Source organism: Cupressus sempervirens, chromosome 2, assembly GCF_028749045.1.
Source record: "Cupressus sempervirens isolate cs-2001-9-10 chromosome 2, ASM2874904v1, whole genome shotgun sequence".
NCBI classification, from domain to species: Eukaryota; Viridiplantae; Streptophyta; class Pinopsida; order Cupressales; family Cupressaceae; genus Cupressus; species Cupressus sempervirens.
Genome location: NC_143119.1, coordinates 312,139,234 through 312,155,845, shown reverse-complemented (window position 1 = coordinate 312,155,845; position 16,612 = coordinate 312,139,234).

The following is a 16,612-nucleotide window of genomic DNA, read 5'->3' as shown; positions in this document are numbered from 1 at the left end:
GATGACAAAACAGGAAAGTAATGAGTGCACAATGAAGATGGTAACTCAATGTTATAGAGTAAAATTGGAGAATGTCAAAGATAGTGACATTGACAAGATGATGAAGAATTTCCAGACTGAGATGAAACAGAGGTACAAAATACCTCCTTCCATGGTACAAAAGTATAAAGATGATTTATATGTTTCATGGTGGAAATAGATAACACATGCATGGAGGTAGTTGACCCAAAGGTAAAATTTATTGAGCTAATGGGTTATGAAATGAGTGTAGAAATCACTGAAGGGTATGTGCAGATGATCATACTCTAGTCAGAAAGGGATACTAAGTGCCCTAGATGGGGTATCGATGATGAGAAAGTGAGAGAAGTTCATTATGAACTTCACAAAAAGAAAAGCAAGAAGAAAGTGGAGAAATTAATAGAATCCATCCTTAAGGAGTCAAGCACAACTCAAGAAGAATTCAATGAAATTAAGGGAATTACACTTGAAATGAAGGCAAGTGGGAAATCTGGGGTAATAGTAATAACACATATTTTTGTTGTAGCACCTTCAGTAGGTATAAATATTGCTAAACCAAGTGTGTAGACACCATATGTAACAATTGTGCAAGTTCAACTAGTGAGACCTTAGAGGCAACTAGAGGTTGAGACACCTATTGTATACAGAAAGTTAGAGAGGTTGGCGAAGGTGAAGCAAAAACCTATACCCTCCACTAGGAAAATGGTCAATTAGGTGACATGTAGACCAAGTAAAAGAAGGAAAACTCTACAAGTCAGTGATTCTGAGCATTCTGAAGAAGAAATCAAGGATAGACTGGTGGAGAAAATAGTGGAAGAAGGCAAGACACTAGCAGAAAAGAAAGCATGAAAACCAAAGGTAGAAAACCTTAACATGCAAATCATTAATGATGATAATTTTGTATAGTTAAATAAGTATTATAGTTTGTACAATAAGATAGATAGAAGGCAACTAGAAAATTCCATAGTGAGGAATATGATTTTGTAGAATAAGAGATTTGACAAGATTCAGAATAAGATTCCAAAGGATCTATATAATAGGTTACTAAAAAGAAAGAAAAGAGTGACAAGGGAGGACACCAAGTTGAGGGAAACAATGATCAATAAGTTATGTGAAGTGAACTCCAAGAAGGACTCGGACAAATTTTTTAAGGGTATTGAACCCTTGCTAAGGAACAAAAGAAGAACAATTCTTCTAATGGGGGAAAACTATGAACATGTGAGAAATGAAATAAAGGAGGCCATTGTGAAATATATGACCTCAGTACCTACAGTAGCAAAGGATAGTGTGGAGACTAAACCTGAGAGCCTAGTGTATGTACAAGCAAGTACACCTTCCAGTAATGAGGAAGAATTTGAGGAGACGCAACTAGTATCCTCACCACCACACATAGTTATGGGTACTAAATCCATACAAGTGGACAATACACATATAACAGTGGATACAAAAGAGAACCCTTTTGTAGAGTATGGAACATCCATTGTTGGCAATATCATAGCTTACTCAAGCTCTAATGATGAAGAAGAAGAAAAAGAAAAGAAGAAATAGGCTAACGAAAAGAAAATAGAAATAATAGGCAAGAGGAAGAGGAAAGGAGAAAGAAAACAAAAGAAATTTTTGAACTCAAGTAGAAGTGGAAGATTGTAATGCAAGAACCAACATTCTTGCCCAATCTGAAACATGTGGAGTCAGAACTTGGCAAGGTAGTGTTTCAACATGAGGCTGACATACCTTATGTATCGCTGGCAATTATACCTATTGCAGTGCTAGCATCTAGTCCATCATCAACAGTTAAAGTATTGTCAGCATTATCTGATGATGATGATGATGATGATTAGAAGGGATTGATGAGCTCATTGAGCAAATTGTTTGAGAATAAAAAACCTGTGGAGTCTTTGGAGAATACTCTAACTGAATTCTTCAAGAGGATGCAAAAGATAGTTACCACAACTGTAGTTAGTCCAGACTTGCAATCAAAGACCAAGGAATTGGTGAAGACTTTTGATGAGGAATTCAAAACATTATTTGAGGTAGCTTCAGCATAAGCCCAAGTGAGGCATGATGCAACACTTTTTGATATAGTGTACATAAATGTATGGAAAGATTTAAAGGCACTTGATGTATGCATCAAGGAGTTCAAAAAACACATTGATGAAGGTAAGAAGTTGTATGGACAATGCGTGTTGTCACACATCTACCTAACAGATTTTGAAAATCTGATAAAGGTTCAGTTGAGTGATCTTGATACACTCACTATAAAGATATAGCTCCCTGAGGCTAGTATTGAAGATAATGGAAGAGAAGTGGAGAAGATCCATAATGTGATCAGAGGTTTGGATTCTAATAAGGAAAAAGTTGTAAAGAGGTTCTGTACTCTTAGATAAATCTTGTCACAAAAGATTAGCATTTTGTATAAGCAACTATAGGAATGTCTTGCAACGAAGACTTCCTATGATAAGTTTGTGTATACTAACTTGAGCATAGTTGAAGTCGTATCATGTAGACTATGTGCACTAACCAATATTTTTGATATAGTAAAGGGGAATTGGAAGAAGGAAGTGGAAAGACTCAAATTTGTATATGCTAGATTGTCTTTCTAGAATATCAAGTTGATAAGCAACAAGCTATTGATCTAAAATTGGTTTTGACTAATGAGTGTCTACACACTTAAGCCATTTACTTAGTTCATGCCAAAACAAGTAGTATATGTCAAGCACAACATGTATATTATAGAGCATGCAAAGTCCACAGTGAGTGTCGAGCCACTCATGTACGAAGTCACTCAAGTGCTAAGCAGATAGTGTATGCCGAGTGATTTAGGAGTTGAGCAAGTAGTGCATGCTGAGTGATATAGATGCCAAGTCATAGTATAGAAATTAGTATATGCCAAGCATTAGAGACTTTAGATGCCGAGTGACACAGTTATGACATAATTGTTTTTAATGGCACAAACTACTATGTAAACTATTTTTGAGTCGACTTAAAGGTGAATTATGATATTTTGGAGATAAGGACAAATCTTAAGTTGGATTCCCAATGCAATAACATGCAGTAAATTAGAAAAAGGGAAGGTTTAAGAAAAAAATGGATGAATCATAGTCGTTGATTCATACCTAACCCTAAGTCACCTATGTTTTCTTAAGGAGGAGAAACCCTAAACTATCTAGAGTGTGAAGAAGGTGAATGAAGGAGTGAAGAGAGAAGTTTACATACACAAACAAAGCATTCATGGTGACTAAGGAGCTATGATCTAAGATTGTATTGTAGAATCAATTAAAAGAGAATAGAGAAAGAGAAAAGCATATAGCAAAGAGACATTTGATCAAGAAGGATAATGAATACATCACTTTAGAGGTGATCTGTTATCAAGTAATCAAGTGCTAACCACAAGATCGATGCTAAGACATTCAAATAGGTGATTTTAGTCAAAATCTCTTAACAAGGTAGTCCTAATAGAATGTATTGAAATCCTCTAACAAGTTGCTTACTTAATTGTTAGTTAAAGTCCTTTAGCAAGGCACACTTCTAACAGGGTGTTGAAATCCTTTAACAGGGTGAGACCTAATAGTCTTTGTAAGCCTTTAATAGGGAAAAACTTTCACAATGTAGATCATGTCTCATGGTCAAAACATTGTAACCTTCATTTGATACACTTTATTACTACAATAGTGAAGATTTGTGGGTTTCATCCCCACCCCAGTTTTACCTTCTCATTGGAGGGTTTTTAGGCAATAAAATCTGTTATCATATGTGTGTGAATGTTTATATGTTTACATAATTTAGATGTATATGTCCCCCCCCCAGAAGTTTACCTTTCCTATTGTAATTCCAAAAATTGGTATCAAAGATTTATTTTTTGAAAGAGAAGCTTTGCAGCTTTGAGGAAAGATCTTGTAAATGGAAGCCTACATGTTGGGAAAGACCATTGAGAATTAGGAGATTGAAATACATCTCATTCTACATCAATTGAATACAGGAGAAGATTTAAAGAAATATTTGAAGAGAAGGAAGGAAATTGCTATTAAGGAGAATGACACACAATATAGAGAGATAGACACTACTAAGCTATTTTCTAATAGAGACTCCAATGAATTTGATGTAGCAGTTGTAGATCTAATGGAAAAGAATAGAGCCCAAGCTAAGGAAATTAGAAATCTCAAGTTAGAGCAAGAATCACAAGCCATACTACTATGGGAGGTGACCGAATAGAAGAAGAAAGCTATGGAAGACAAAGCCATGATTGAAGAAGAAAAAATAATTTTGGCCAATAGACTGGAAGGGAAATCATCAGAGCTAACCAAGATTTCTAACATGCCATTGGATACACTAAGTAAAATGATGAATGCCAACTATGAGTTGAATGTCAAGGACATTGAGATAATAGCATTGAAGTTGTAGAATGAGCAATTGCAAAGTGAGGTAAAAAAGGAAAAGGAATTTGTTGAAGGTTTCAATAAACCAAGTGAAGCCATCAAATACTTTGAGCAATTATTAGATCCCATAGATCCAATAATGACACATCAGGACTAGGATACACAAGTACTAAAGAAGGAGAGTATCCAAAAGTGCTGAAGAAAAGAGAAACAAAGTTAAGAACTCCAAACCTACCTATCATAGTTATGGTAAGAAAGGACATACTGCTACTATGTGCAGGAGCAGAATTACAAATCAGAATCTAAATCATAAGAGCATGGTTCACTATCATAAGTGCAACAAACAAGGTCATCAAGAACATGAATGCAAAACAAAGACCATGCACACACAAATATTTGAAGGATATTGAACTCAAAATTATGGACATCAAGATTTTAAGTGCAAATCCAAACCCATGTGGTCTTCAAACAAGTAAACAAAGGTAAGGAACAATGGCAACTCTTATAACTGGGATTATAATAAAGGATATAGTTGTCATTATTGTCAAGAATATGGACATGTTCCAAAGAATTGTATTAGGACACACTTCAGAGGTACCTACAAGAGGTGGTTGAGTCAAACCACATGTTTTAGCTATTTGAAGATTGGCCTTATCAACAGATATTGCCCAACAAAGTCAAATGCACCAAGTTGTTAGTTTGATAAAGGAAAAGGCAAGGGAGATGTTGAAAATGTCAGAAATGAAATGAACAAGACATGGAAGAAGAAAGATGATTACAACACATCTAATGGAGAAGGGATCACTTTACCCAATGGGTCAGGTGATCACACCTCATCAAACTAAGCAATCAAGAGGTATGTGAGACTGATATTTAAAGGTTATATCATACATCAGTTCCAAAGGATTTAGTACTAAAAATGTTACATAAGCATGAAGAAATATGCAAGATGTTATTAGGAATGCAAGAAAAATATCTAAGTTTTTCAAGCATGAGAAGTTTCATGTATGTGCCAAGTGAAATACAAGAAGATGTTGAGCTCATAATGGTTTCCGAGTGAATGAAATGTTAACGGATGTTGAGTGAGCCTCAAATTGGTTGATGCTGAGCTTACAACTATGTAAGCACTCAGCATAAATTGTAGGGTTTCAAAATGGTATTTGATTGATTTCAACTCATTTTTCATTATTTCAAAATTGAGAAAGAGAAAGGAGAACAAGAGGCAATCTGGAAATCCATCAGAAGAGATTGCAAAAGATTTGAGTAATGATTCAACTTCATTTTGTCAGATCTTGCAAGGTATTTACCAAGTGTCGAATTATGTTATTTATATTTTTCGTAAACCCTAGTTTTGCATGATGGCATCTAGTTCAAAAAAAGTTAGTAATGAAGTTAAGAAACCTATATTCAAAGTCATTCTTGATATTGCATACAAACAAGACCCCTCTATTGTGTTATCCATAATACCACTGAATGTTTTAATGGTGCAAGATGTTAGGAAATGCTATAACTGTAAAATTGGTAGCATTGAAGATATGGGGATTAGGAAAGCATATGAAAAAATCTATGATAATGGTGTACTAAGAGAAGAATTCAAAATCATAGAGAAGAAAGGGTTAACACGAGCCCTAGATTTCCCAAATGTATTCAAAAAAAAATGGATTAGGATATTTTTTAGCAAGATACATGATGGTTCACTATGGCTGGATAATGGACCTATTAGAATAACCAAGAGAATAATCCATAGGATTACAAGGTATCCAACCCTAGATCAGCCTAAGACATTGAGAAGTGATTCAAAAGAGATGATTGAAAATAATACCAAAGATGTATGGAATAAGAGAGGAATGAATATTGACACCATTACTGATCTATTGATAGACTTTGCAGCAAGGGTTATTTCACACAAGTTTTATCAATATAGAAGATTGAATAGTGTGCCTTGTATTGCAATGGATGTGGGTTATAAAATTGTTAAGATAGATCACACATATGATCTTGTAGAGTTACAATTACAACAACTGGTGGAGAACCTAGGAGCAATAAGAAAGACTAAGAGTGCTCAATGCAAATTTGGTTCTTTTTTGATATGCATATTCTTTTATGTTCAAAACACATTTCCCACATTTGGCACAGTTTCATGGAAAACAAAATGATCAGTAGCAATGTAGATTAGTGAGTTCATTAAACAATTGGGTGAGAATTTTGAATCTATGATGACCAGTTATTTTGAAGACTTTATGCAATCTATGAAGGAAAGATTGAGAATTCTAGTGTCACTAGTAGAAAAGCATTATGATGACATTTGTTTCCTAGTGGATGTTGACTATACTTTTGTTCAAGCTGGTACACCAAGGGTAAGATGGTTGAGACCCTTACAATATGAGATAAATGTAGATGAAGCCTTTGTAGCTATCACAACTTTACTGGCAAAAGAAAATGATAAACATGCCAAGGCATTTGGAAACTATGAGTTGGATAAGTCCAAGATTACCATGGAATTGAAGATAGCCTCAGTTATAAAGAAGAAGGATAGATTGGTGAAGAAATTGAAAGATAATCTAGTGAAGGTGTTGAGAAGGAAGAGAAAGAGGAAGAAGAGGATGAAGAGGAAGAAGACATCCAAGAACAAGCACCACTTGCACTAACTCAAGGAATGGGAGAAGATCATGAATAAGAGGAGACAAAAGTTGTTGAAAGTGTTGAGGGAGAAAATGCTGAGGAAGCACCTACTACCACTGAACAAAAGAAAAGGAAGGAAAAAGCACAACTTGTGACAAGGGATAAGAAAACTATCAAACCTAGCCAACCCAAGCCTACAACACCTACTGCAAGGGCTAGTGTACGTGTAACTGCAAAAAAGGGAAAGGAAAAAACCAAACTAGAAGAGAAGGAAGGAGGAGTGCAGAAAAATCCAAGGAGAAAATATGTTGCACAAGCCAAATCTGATGAGGAGAAAATAGAATTAGATGACAATACTCAATTCAAAGTGGTGAGTCACAATCCATTGTTAGATCTAGAGAATATATGTGAAAATGTTAAGAATAATGTAGACTTATCAAGATTTTCTCACGTTGATTTTGATAATCTTGGTAAAGTAGAAAAGAATCAAGTGGAGGAAGCTATATATGCCATGATGGAAAACTTTAAGAAAGACCCACTAGATATTGTTAACTCTATGCCAAAAATCTTATATGAGAGAGTTGAGAAGAAATGGCATTATTGTTGGACTTAGAAAAACAAATAAGGAAAACTTCTCTTGCCCAAGTCATGCCTAAGCTCAGTAAGGTACAAATTTCTAAGGCTATGAAGAAATATGTAGTTAGGTTTGTACCTAAATATAGAGCCTTTAGCATACTACAAAATAATATTGAAGATGTTGTGAACAAGTCCACACAAATGTTGAAAGTAACATATGGGCTTGCTACAATAAAGGAAGGTGTATAGGAACCCATAGAGGTTAAAGATGATGAGGAAGATGATAATAATAAAGATGCTATTGAGGGAAGAACAAGAATGAATGTAGATGATAAGGCAATAACTGAGGTAGAGCAACAAGAAGAACAAAGTGTACCAAATACAAAATTGCCTAATGTCAATGTTCAACATACACCAAGTGTAAACACTGAAACAATATCAGTAAAGGATGTTTCTAATCTATCTACTCAAAACATCAATACCCTTATAGAAGAAGATCTCAAAAACATACTTGATCAGTCTACACTATAGGCACAACTTTCTGATAATCCTATTTTGGTAAGTGTAGATGAATTGTAGAAACAAGTGATTGAAACAACAAGGGAAGAGGTGGATACAAAAAAATCACCTACCATCACCCCTCAAGTCACTCATGTACAACCTTTGAATAAAGTACCTAAAGCTACATCAGAAAAGGTTGACACAAATGACAAGGTTGATATAGTTGAGAAGAGTATGGTGAAAACTCAAGCCACTATAGAAGAACATAGTCAAAAAAGTCAAATAATCTTATTTGCACCTCCAACAAAAGTACAAGGTGCATCATAAGGCATTTTGAAACACAAGGACAAGCCTAAAGAGACCAAGTTGACACCATAGGTGAAGGAACAAGTAGCCATTCAAGCCCTAGTAACTTTACCATAATGTGGCACACCTTTTAGTCATACTCTTCAGAAGCCAAGCACAGATGCAACACCATTGCAGATCTTAGTGCCGAGTCCAAGCTCATCACAGGCTAAAGAAGTTATACAATATAGAGATGTGAGCCTTGATGAAGAGATTGCATTACCCAAGTATGATTATGACACAATGACCATAGAGTAGATGGGCATATTGCAACAAGCCCTATCAAGAAAGAAGCATCAAGAACTACTTAGAAGGGAGCATAGGTAGAAGCAAGCATTGTTGGACATTAAAGACATCTTTTTAGATGCATTCAGACTACCTACTCTGGATGAGACCAAGCCACTCATTGAACAACTAACAACTATAGTGGAAAAGGTTAGTGATGCAGACCTTGACACAAATGCAAAATTATTAGAATGGTTTGAAAAGAAATTTCAAAGCAAAGTAAATGAGAAAATATTAGGTGAAATAGCATGCACACAAGTTGCATTGACAACTAAGGTTGAGGATGTGAAGAAGGTACTTGAGCACATTTTCTCACTGTACACTAAATTGTGCAATCCAACACTCTTCACATTAGAGACTAGAAGTCATATTTTGAGTTTGGAAAGTTAGATTAATCCATCAAGTGAAAAATTGCCTATGAATCTAGCTCAAAGTGAGAAGCACTTCAAAGCTTTGCTACAAACCCAGAGTTAGTTAGCAGCATTGTCTATGGATGAGGCCAATATAAGGGCCAAACTGATTAGCATCCAAACAACACTCAACCCACACATGGAAAATTTGCACAAGGAATTAGGCTATTCTGAAACACTTCTGAAGAAAGACACCAATCTTTCAACAATAGATGACCTAGTCCACCTTGTTATCGAGCTGGCCATCCAAACCAAGTCTTTGGATGTAGCATATGAAAATTGGGATGTAACTCTCAAGATTACACTAGATTTCCATTAATCTTTTTTAGACAAACACACTATACATATATAGCCCATTGACATCAGTGTCAAAAAGGGGGAGAAAGAGTAAGGTATTGGGGGAGATATAGAATTTGGAGGAGATAGAGAAGAATAGGGGAGAATAAGAAAAGGAACAGAGAAAAAGATAGAACAAGCTAAGGGGGAGTAAGTAGAGAACAACATGAAGTTAAAGAGTATTAGTTGAGACATACTTACTTAGGAAGAGTACAAAATCTTGAGTATAGAATAGACCTATCAACTCAGGGGGAGTTATCAGATTTTGAGGTGTCTAAGTTATTACAAAATTTTGAAATTTTGAAGTTTTGTATATAAGCCAAATAAGAGATATGTTATGCTCATAAGAATAAGGATATTAATGCATGACCAAGTGTTTTTGACACTCATGTCAAAGGGGGAGATTGTTGATCTCAAATTGGTTTTGGCTAATGAGTGTCTAAACACTTAAGTCATTTACTTAGTTCATGTCGAACAAGTAGTATATGCCAATCACAACATGTGTATTATAGAGCATGTCGAGTCTACAATGACTGTCAAGCCCCTCATGTGCTGAGTCACTCAAGTGCTGAGCAAATAGTATATGCCGAGTGATTCAAGAGCTGAGCAAGCAGTGCTTGCCGAGTGATATAGATGTCAAGTCATAGTATACAAATTAGTATATGTCAAGCATTAGAGACTTCAAATGTCGAGTGACACAATTTTGACATAGTTGTCTATAATGGCACAAACTACTATGTAAACCATTTTTGAGTCAACTTACCAATATTTTGGAGATAAGAACGAATCTTAAGTTGGATTCTCAATACAATTACATGCAGCCAATCAAAGAAAGGAAAGGTTTAAGTGACAAAATGGATGAATCACAACTATTGATTCATACCTAACCCTAAGTCACTTATGTTTTCTTAAGGAGGATAAACCCTAAACTATCTAGAGTGTGAAGAAGGTGAATGAAGGAGTGAAGAGAGAAGTTTGCATGCAAAAATAGAGCATTCATGGTGACTAAGGAGTTATGATATGAGATTGTATTACAGAATCAGTTAAAGGAGAATAGAGAAAGAGAAGAGCATACATCAAAGAGACATCTGATCAAGAAGGATCGAGAAAACATCAATTTAAAGGTGATCTATTATCAAGCAATCAAGTGCTAACTATAGGATCAATGCTGAGACATTCTAACAGGTGATTTCAATCAAAATCTCTTAACAGAGTAGTGCTAATAGGTTGTATTGAAATCCTCTAACAAGGTTCTTACTTAATTGTGAGTTAAAGTCCTTTAGCAAGAAAAACTTCTAATATGGTATTGAATTCCTTTAACAGGGTGAGATCTGATAGTCTTTGTAAGCCTTTAACATGGCAGGCCTTTCATAGGGTAGATCATGTTATGGTCAAAACATTGTAACCTTCATTGGATACACTTTATTACTACAGTAGTGAAGATTTTTGGGTGTCATTCCCACCCCAATTTTACCTTCTCATTGGAGGGTTTCTGGGTAATCATATCTTCTTTCATATGTGTGTGAATTTTTATATGTTTACATGATGTAGATGTACATGCTTTACATGTTATTTCAATTTACTACTTGAATGTATGAGATGGATGTGTGGTGATAGTTTTTATGGGTCAAAGTTTAAACTACTAATTCCGACCCCCCTCAGACATTTACCTTTCCTATTGTAATTCCAACATAGGCCACCTAGTTTTTGTATATAGTTTTGACACCTTTTCTATTGATGTCAAAGGGGGAGTATTGATATGTAAGGAAAATTGTATGATTGTAATGTATATGTAAGGGGGGATATACTTATGTATCAATGTAAGGAGTGATTAGGAATCTAATGATCCATCGAAACATGAATAAAATTATTATGTTTTGAAAGCAATTTCTGTGTAGTTCCTTTTACTTGTTTTGTTATTTATGACATCATTTTGGGACTTAGCCAATTTTTCAAAATGTTTCCATCAATGCCAAGGGGGATATTTTTGGTAATATGGTTAGTAAGATGTCTTGAGTGTTGTCATTAATGGCAACATATATTCAACATTTCATTTATGCCTTTATAGTTAGAAAATTTTCTAAGTGTTAGATAGTTTGCAACAAAACAATGATAGATATAATGTGTATGGACAATGTAGTTTGAATTATCTTATGTGAATTTGAGGATAGATTTATGACAATTTCATGATGACATGGCTAAGTGCATAGATGTGTACAGATAGTATGGTACAAGTTATAGTTGAAATACCAATATGGGTATTTAATAGAGTAGAACATAACGTAGCAAAGAATCTGTAAGAAATAGAGCAAAATAAAACCTAATAAAATATTAGTTATTAGTTATAAGTTCCTCTTGTTTTGGCGGCAAGCCTTCCAAAACAAGAGAAGAAAAAAAATGAAATAAAGTAGTAGCCCTCTACTAGCAAGCCTTCCAAAGGGGTTGGAAGAAACTAATAGATTAAACAATAGAGTATGCACACACAAGGAGTTAGAATGAGCTAAAGCCACAAAAAAAAATTTCTTCTCTCAATAACGTCTCCAAATAAGGTGTGCTCCAATGAATGACAACCTTCAACACTAAAACTCAAACAAAGGATTAGTAACCAAGCTCTGATACCATGTAAGAAATCGAGCAAAATAGAACCTAATAAAATAATCCAAGTGAGCTTAATGTGAAGAATATTACCAAAAACCAAATGAGTTTCTCAATGGATCAACAAGAATGGAGACAAGAGATTTTGAAAGGGGAAAGCAAAGAAAACCCCTTGCGTAATATTATGAATAGAAGACAAAAGCCCTAAGAAAGGAGAGAGAAAGAAGGTGGAGCAAATAGCTCATTATAATAACATCAAGATGATGTGTAGAAGAAGTAGTAGTGGAAGAATGAGAGAGGCATCTCTTTTATAGAGATGAGAAAGGAGTTGCATGTGTAACTCTCATTTCTATGAATGCTACCATTCATAATAAGTGTGTGCAAAGTGTCAATATCCTCTTAAGGAGGATAAACTAATTTTCTTTCTAAAAGGAATTAAAAAAAAGAGTTATCCTCACATGTGGACTAGAGCACAACAATATAAGGATACCTTGGTTTATCCCATGTAATAAATAAATACAACCAAGGAAACATTACTATTTCTAACATAATCAAGTTGTACGACTTCAGGAATTATTTTGGTACCAAAATAATTACTAAGTCATGATGACCTAATTTTTTGGATATTAATCCATAAGTTATTTTATATTAGATCAAGTGTGTGAAGGCATGAAGGTTGACTGAGCAGAAAATTATTAATTTGTGTAGTATAATTAGAGATCTTATCTTGTGCAAAGAATGTGAAGCTTATGTGATGACATATAATATGAAAACTATACTATAGATAGTTTGAAATATATATGAGCCTTATGTGATGTGAGATTTAATGTATGATCAGGGGAAGTGTGAATTATACCAGTGAGAAATTATTGTATGTATATCTATTCTTGTGAAGAACTTTATTGTATAAATTGCATGTTAGGATAGTGTGCTATTCTTCCATACATTGAATTTGATCTACCAACTCCTTACAAGGTTGAGGCTTCTAACAAGGCCTATTCCTCTAACAAGGACTCGAGACACTATATGTACTTCATAGACTCGTAACAGGGTCAATATCCTTAACGTGGTCCTTTTGTTTAGTGAATCATCTTGTGGGTATCATATCCACTAGGGTTTTCCCTCAGCCAAGGTTTTCCTAGTTAACAAATAATGGTGTTATGAATTCTCTATGTGTATGGCTATATTTATTGTTCATCATTGTTGGTTTACTTGCAAATGTAAGTTATAAAGTAATTAAAAATATTTAGTTGTGGAAAAAAATTCATAGAATATTGATTCAACCCCTCCCCCCCCCCTCTTAGTATTATCTATTTCTAACACAGTGATCCTATAAAATAACACAAAACATTTCAATAGATGAAGCCAAAGTGCACTCATGCCAAGGAAGAGACTAGATTAATATAAATATTGTATTTCTATTTCTATTAATATAAATATAGTTGAGTCTAGATTATGGGCTATGATAGAGATGAGGAATAATTAGCATTTGTGGCTAATAATTTAAATTGGGAACAATTGAGAAAATTCAAATTGGATATGAGGGAAAAAATAAGAAACACCGTGTATTTGGAGAACCAAATACCTTGTTCAAAAAAACAATTGGTGGATTTCAATAACTAAATTTGACCCTTATTGACCAACTATATTTTCTATTGGTTAACTAAGAAGGGGGGTCAGTTAAATAACAAATTATCCTATAGGTCTTTAAGAACTTTTCTTCAAACTTAAACTCTTAAAACTTTCAAATCACTAGCTAGGTAAATATACTAAAAAATGGTAAACTTCATATATTGAGTATCAGAGTAAATTTCTAGTGTATATACTAAGTTTCAACAATAAATAGTAAACACATGAAATAGCATGCAACAAAATAAACATCCACATAATTTTGGCACAAGCATTTAAGGTGGAAGCCCTGTTAAGGGAAAAATGATGGGGACACAACCCAAGAACAGAATGGAAACAACAGAAAAGGGAAATTATATTAACTGAGAAAATAAGCTAGTACAACCAGTACAGGAAAATAAACTTCAAAACATGCCCTAAGGGCTTACAATAGCATAAATCTGGAGATAATTTCTCCTTATGGTACCTCCTCTCAAACTCCACTCTGAATTGCCTTTTACAATGCCAGAAATCTCCTTAAATAGACCCCGGAGGGTTAAGGGCTAGAAGTACATTCTAGAAAGTGCTAGTAGGCATCCACCGACGAAATAGAAGGTTTTGGAAGCTGCATTAGAAGTCGGTGCAAATCTAGAAGAATCCAGAAACGGTAACCGAACTTCCGGGAGGCATAACTTTTGAACCGTAGCTCCGATTAACGAACCGTTTACATTTTTGGAAAGCTCTCGAAGCACTCTATAGCCCTATGGACCAGCTTTGCTCGTCCCCCATTTTTTGACCCTTTTCAAGGTCATTTAATGCCCCAAACCTGACTTTGAAGCATTCTTAGGAGGTCTCCAAAACCCGAAAAACTGCAATAACTTTCAAACCGTGGGGCCTATTGACTTGATTCTTTTTCTGGAATGCTCTAAATCATGATTACATTCATCTGGCCAATTCACACCTTCTAGTTTACTGAAATGATGGCCCAAATACATGCTCCTATTTTTTTAGGATTTTCAAATGCACTGATAGTTGAACTATGAGAGTTGGAACCTTTATTTGAGCCAAATGGGTATCCAAAAATGTAAAGACATGAAATAGAAACTAAGTCTAAGTACATTTTTTTTGGGTGACACAGGATTGCCCTTATACCTCTGGATGCTCCTGCATCAGACACCCAAGGTAGATTGAAAAGTGACCTTGTCACTTTATGGATGGTAGAGGAAATCCCAAATGGGAAGCCTCAGCTTCTAAAATCCAAGTTGAGTCCTCGATCGGCCGTCCTTTCCATTTGACCAAATACTCTTCATACTGCCTGTTTCTGGTACTCCTACCCACACGATGATCTAGAATGTCTTCTATCTCCTCCTTCTTAGAAGCAGGAATTGGACATGGCTCTAAAACCAGCTCCTCATCTGCACCATCATCATGATACTATGTTAAATCTGCAATGTTGAAAATGGGAGAAATGTGAATACCATCTGGCAGCTCCACCTCATATGCATTTCCTAAGTTATGTTTCTTCAAAACTTTGCAGGGGCCAAATTTTTTCATTTTCAGCTTGTTGTAAGTACCAACTGGAAATCTTTCTTTTCGTAAGTGCACCATGACTAGATCCCCTACTTGGAATTCCTTATGTCTTCTCCTTTGATCAGCCCTAGCTTTATACTCTTGATTCATCTTGATAATGTGTGCTTGAACCTCCTCATGTAGACGCTTGATGTGTTCAGCAAATTCCTTAGCTTCAACACTTGTTCTCTCCCCTTGTTCTATCTTCCTCAATTCTGGTGCAGTCCTTGGGCTATTCCCATATACAATTTGAAATGGTGATTTTCCAGTACTCCTATTTACAGAGTTATTATAAGAAAACTCTGCCTGTAGTAGAATCAAATCCCATCCCTTGGGCTTATCTCCAACTAAACATCTCAGCAAATTGCCTAGACTTCTATTTACCACTTTTGTTTGGCCATTAGTCTGTGGGTGATGCGTGGAACTGAATTTCAAGTCTATTCTCAACTTCTTCCACAATGTCCTCCAGAAATACCCCAGAAATTTAGTATCTCTGTCAGAAACTATACTCCTTGGAAGACCATGTAGTCTTACCACCTCTTTGAAAAACAAGTCTGCAATATGGACAACATCATGAGTTTTGTGGCATGGAATGAAATGTGCCAGTTTGGAGAACCTATCAACCACCACGAATACTGAGTCATTACCCCTTTGTGTCCTTAGCAATCCAAGAACAAAATCCATACTTATGTCCTCCCATGGCCTTGATGGAACAGGCAATGGCTGATATAGGCCAGTATTTTGACTAAACCCCTTGGCAACTTGATAAACCTGGCAACTCTGTACAAACTTCTTCACATCCTGTGTAATTTGAGGCCAAAAATAATGTTCTCTAAGAATGGAAATGGTCTTATCCCGACCAAAATGTCCTGCCATCCCTCCACTGTAATTCTCCTTAATCAGATTTTCCCTCATGGAACTCCTTGGAATGCACAATTGACTACCTTTGAACAACATGCCATCCTGAATCAAATAGTCTAACCACTTGGTTCTATCTACAACAATAGGTTCTTTACAAGCTTTTCATGCTTCAGCAAAATTAGGATCCTCGAGGTACAAATTCTTGAGTTCATCAAACCCAACTACTTCAACCTGCATTGTTGTAAGCAAAAACTGTCTCCTACTTAGTGCATCTGCAACCCTGTTAGATTTTCCACTTCTATGGTTCAACACAAATGTATAACTCTGTAAGAATTCTACCCACTTCATATGCCTCTGATTCAATTTACCTTGGCTATTTAGGTACTTTAATGCCTAATGATCAGTATACAAAACAAATTCCTTTGGCAATAAATAATGCCTCCATTTCTTTAAGGCATGAACTATTGCATAGAACTCTTGATCATAAACAGAATACTTCTTCTTTGCATCATT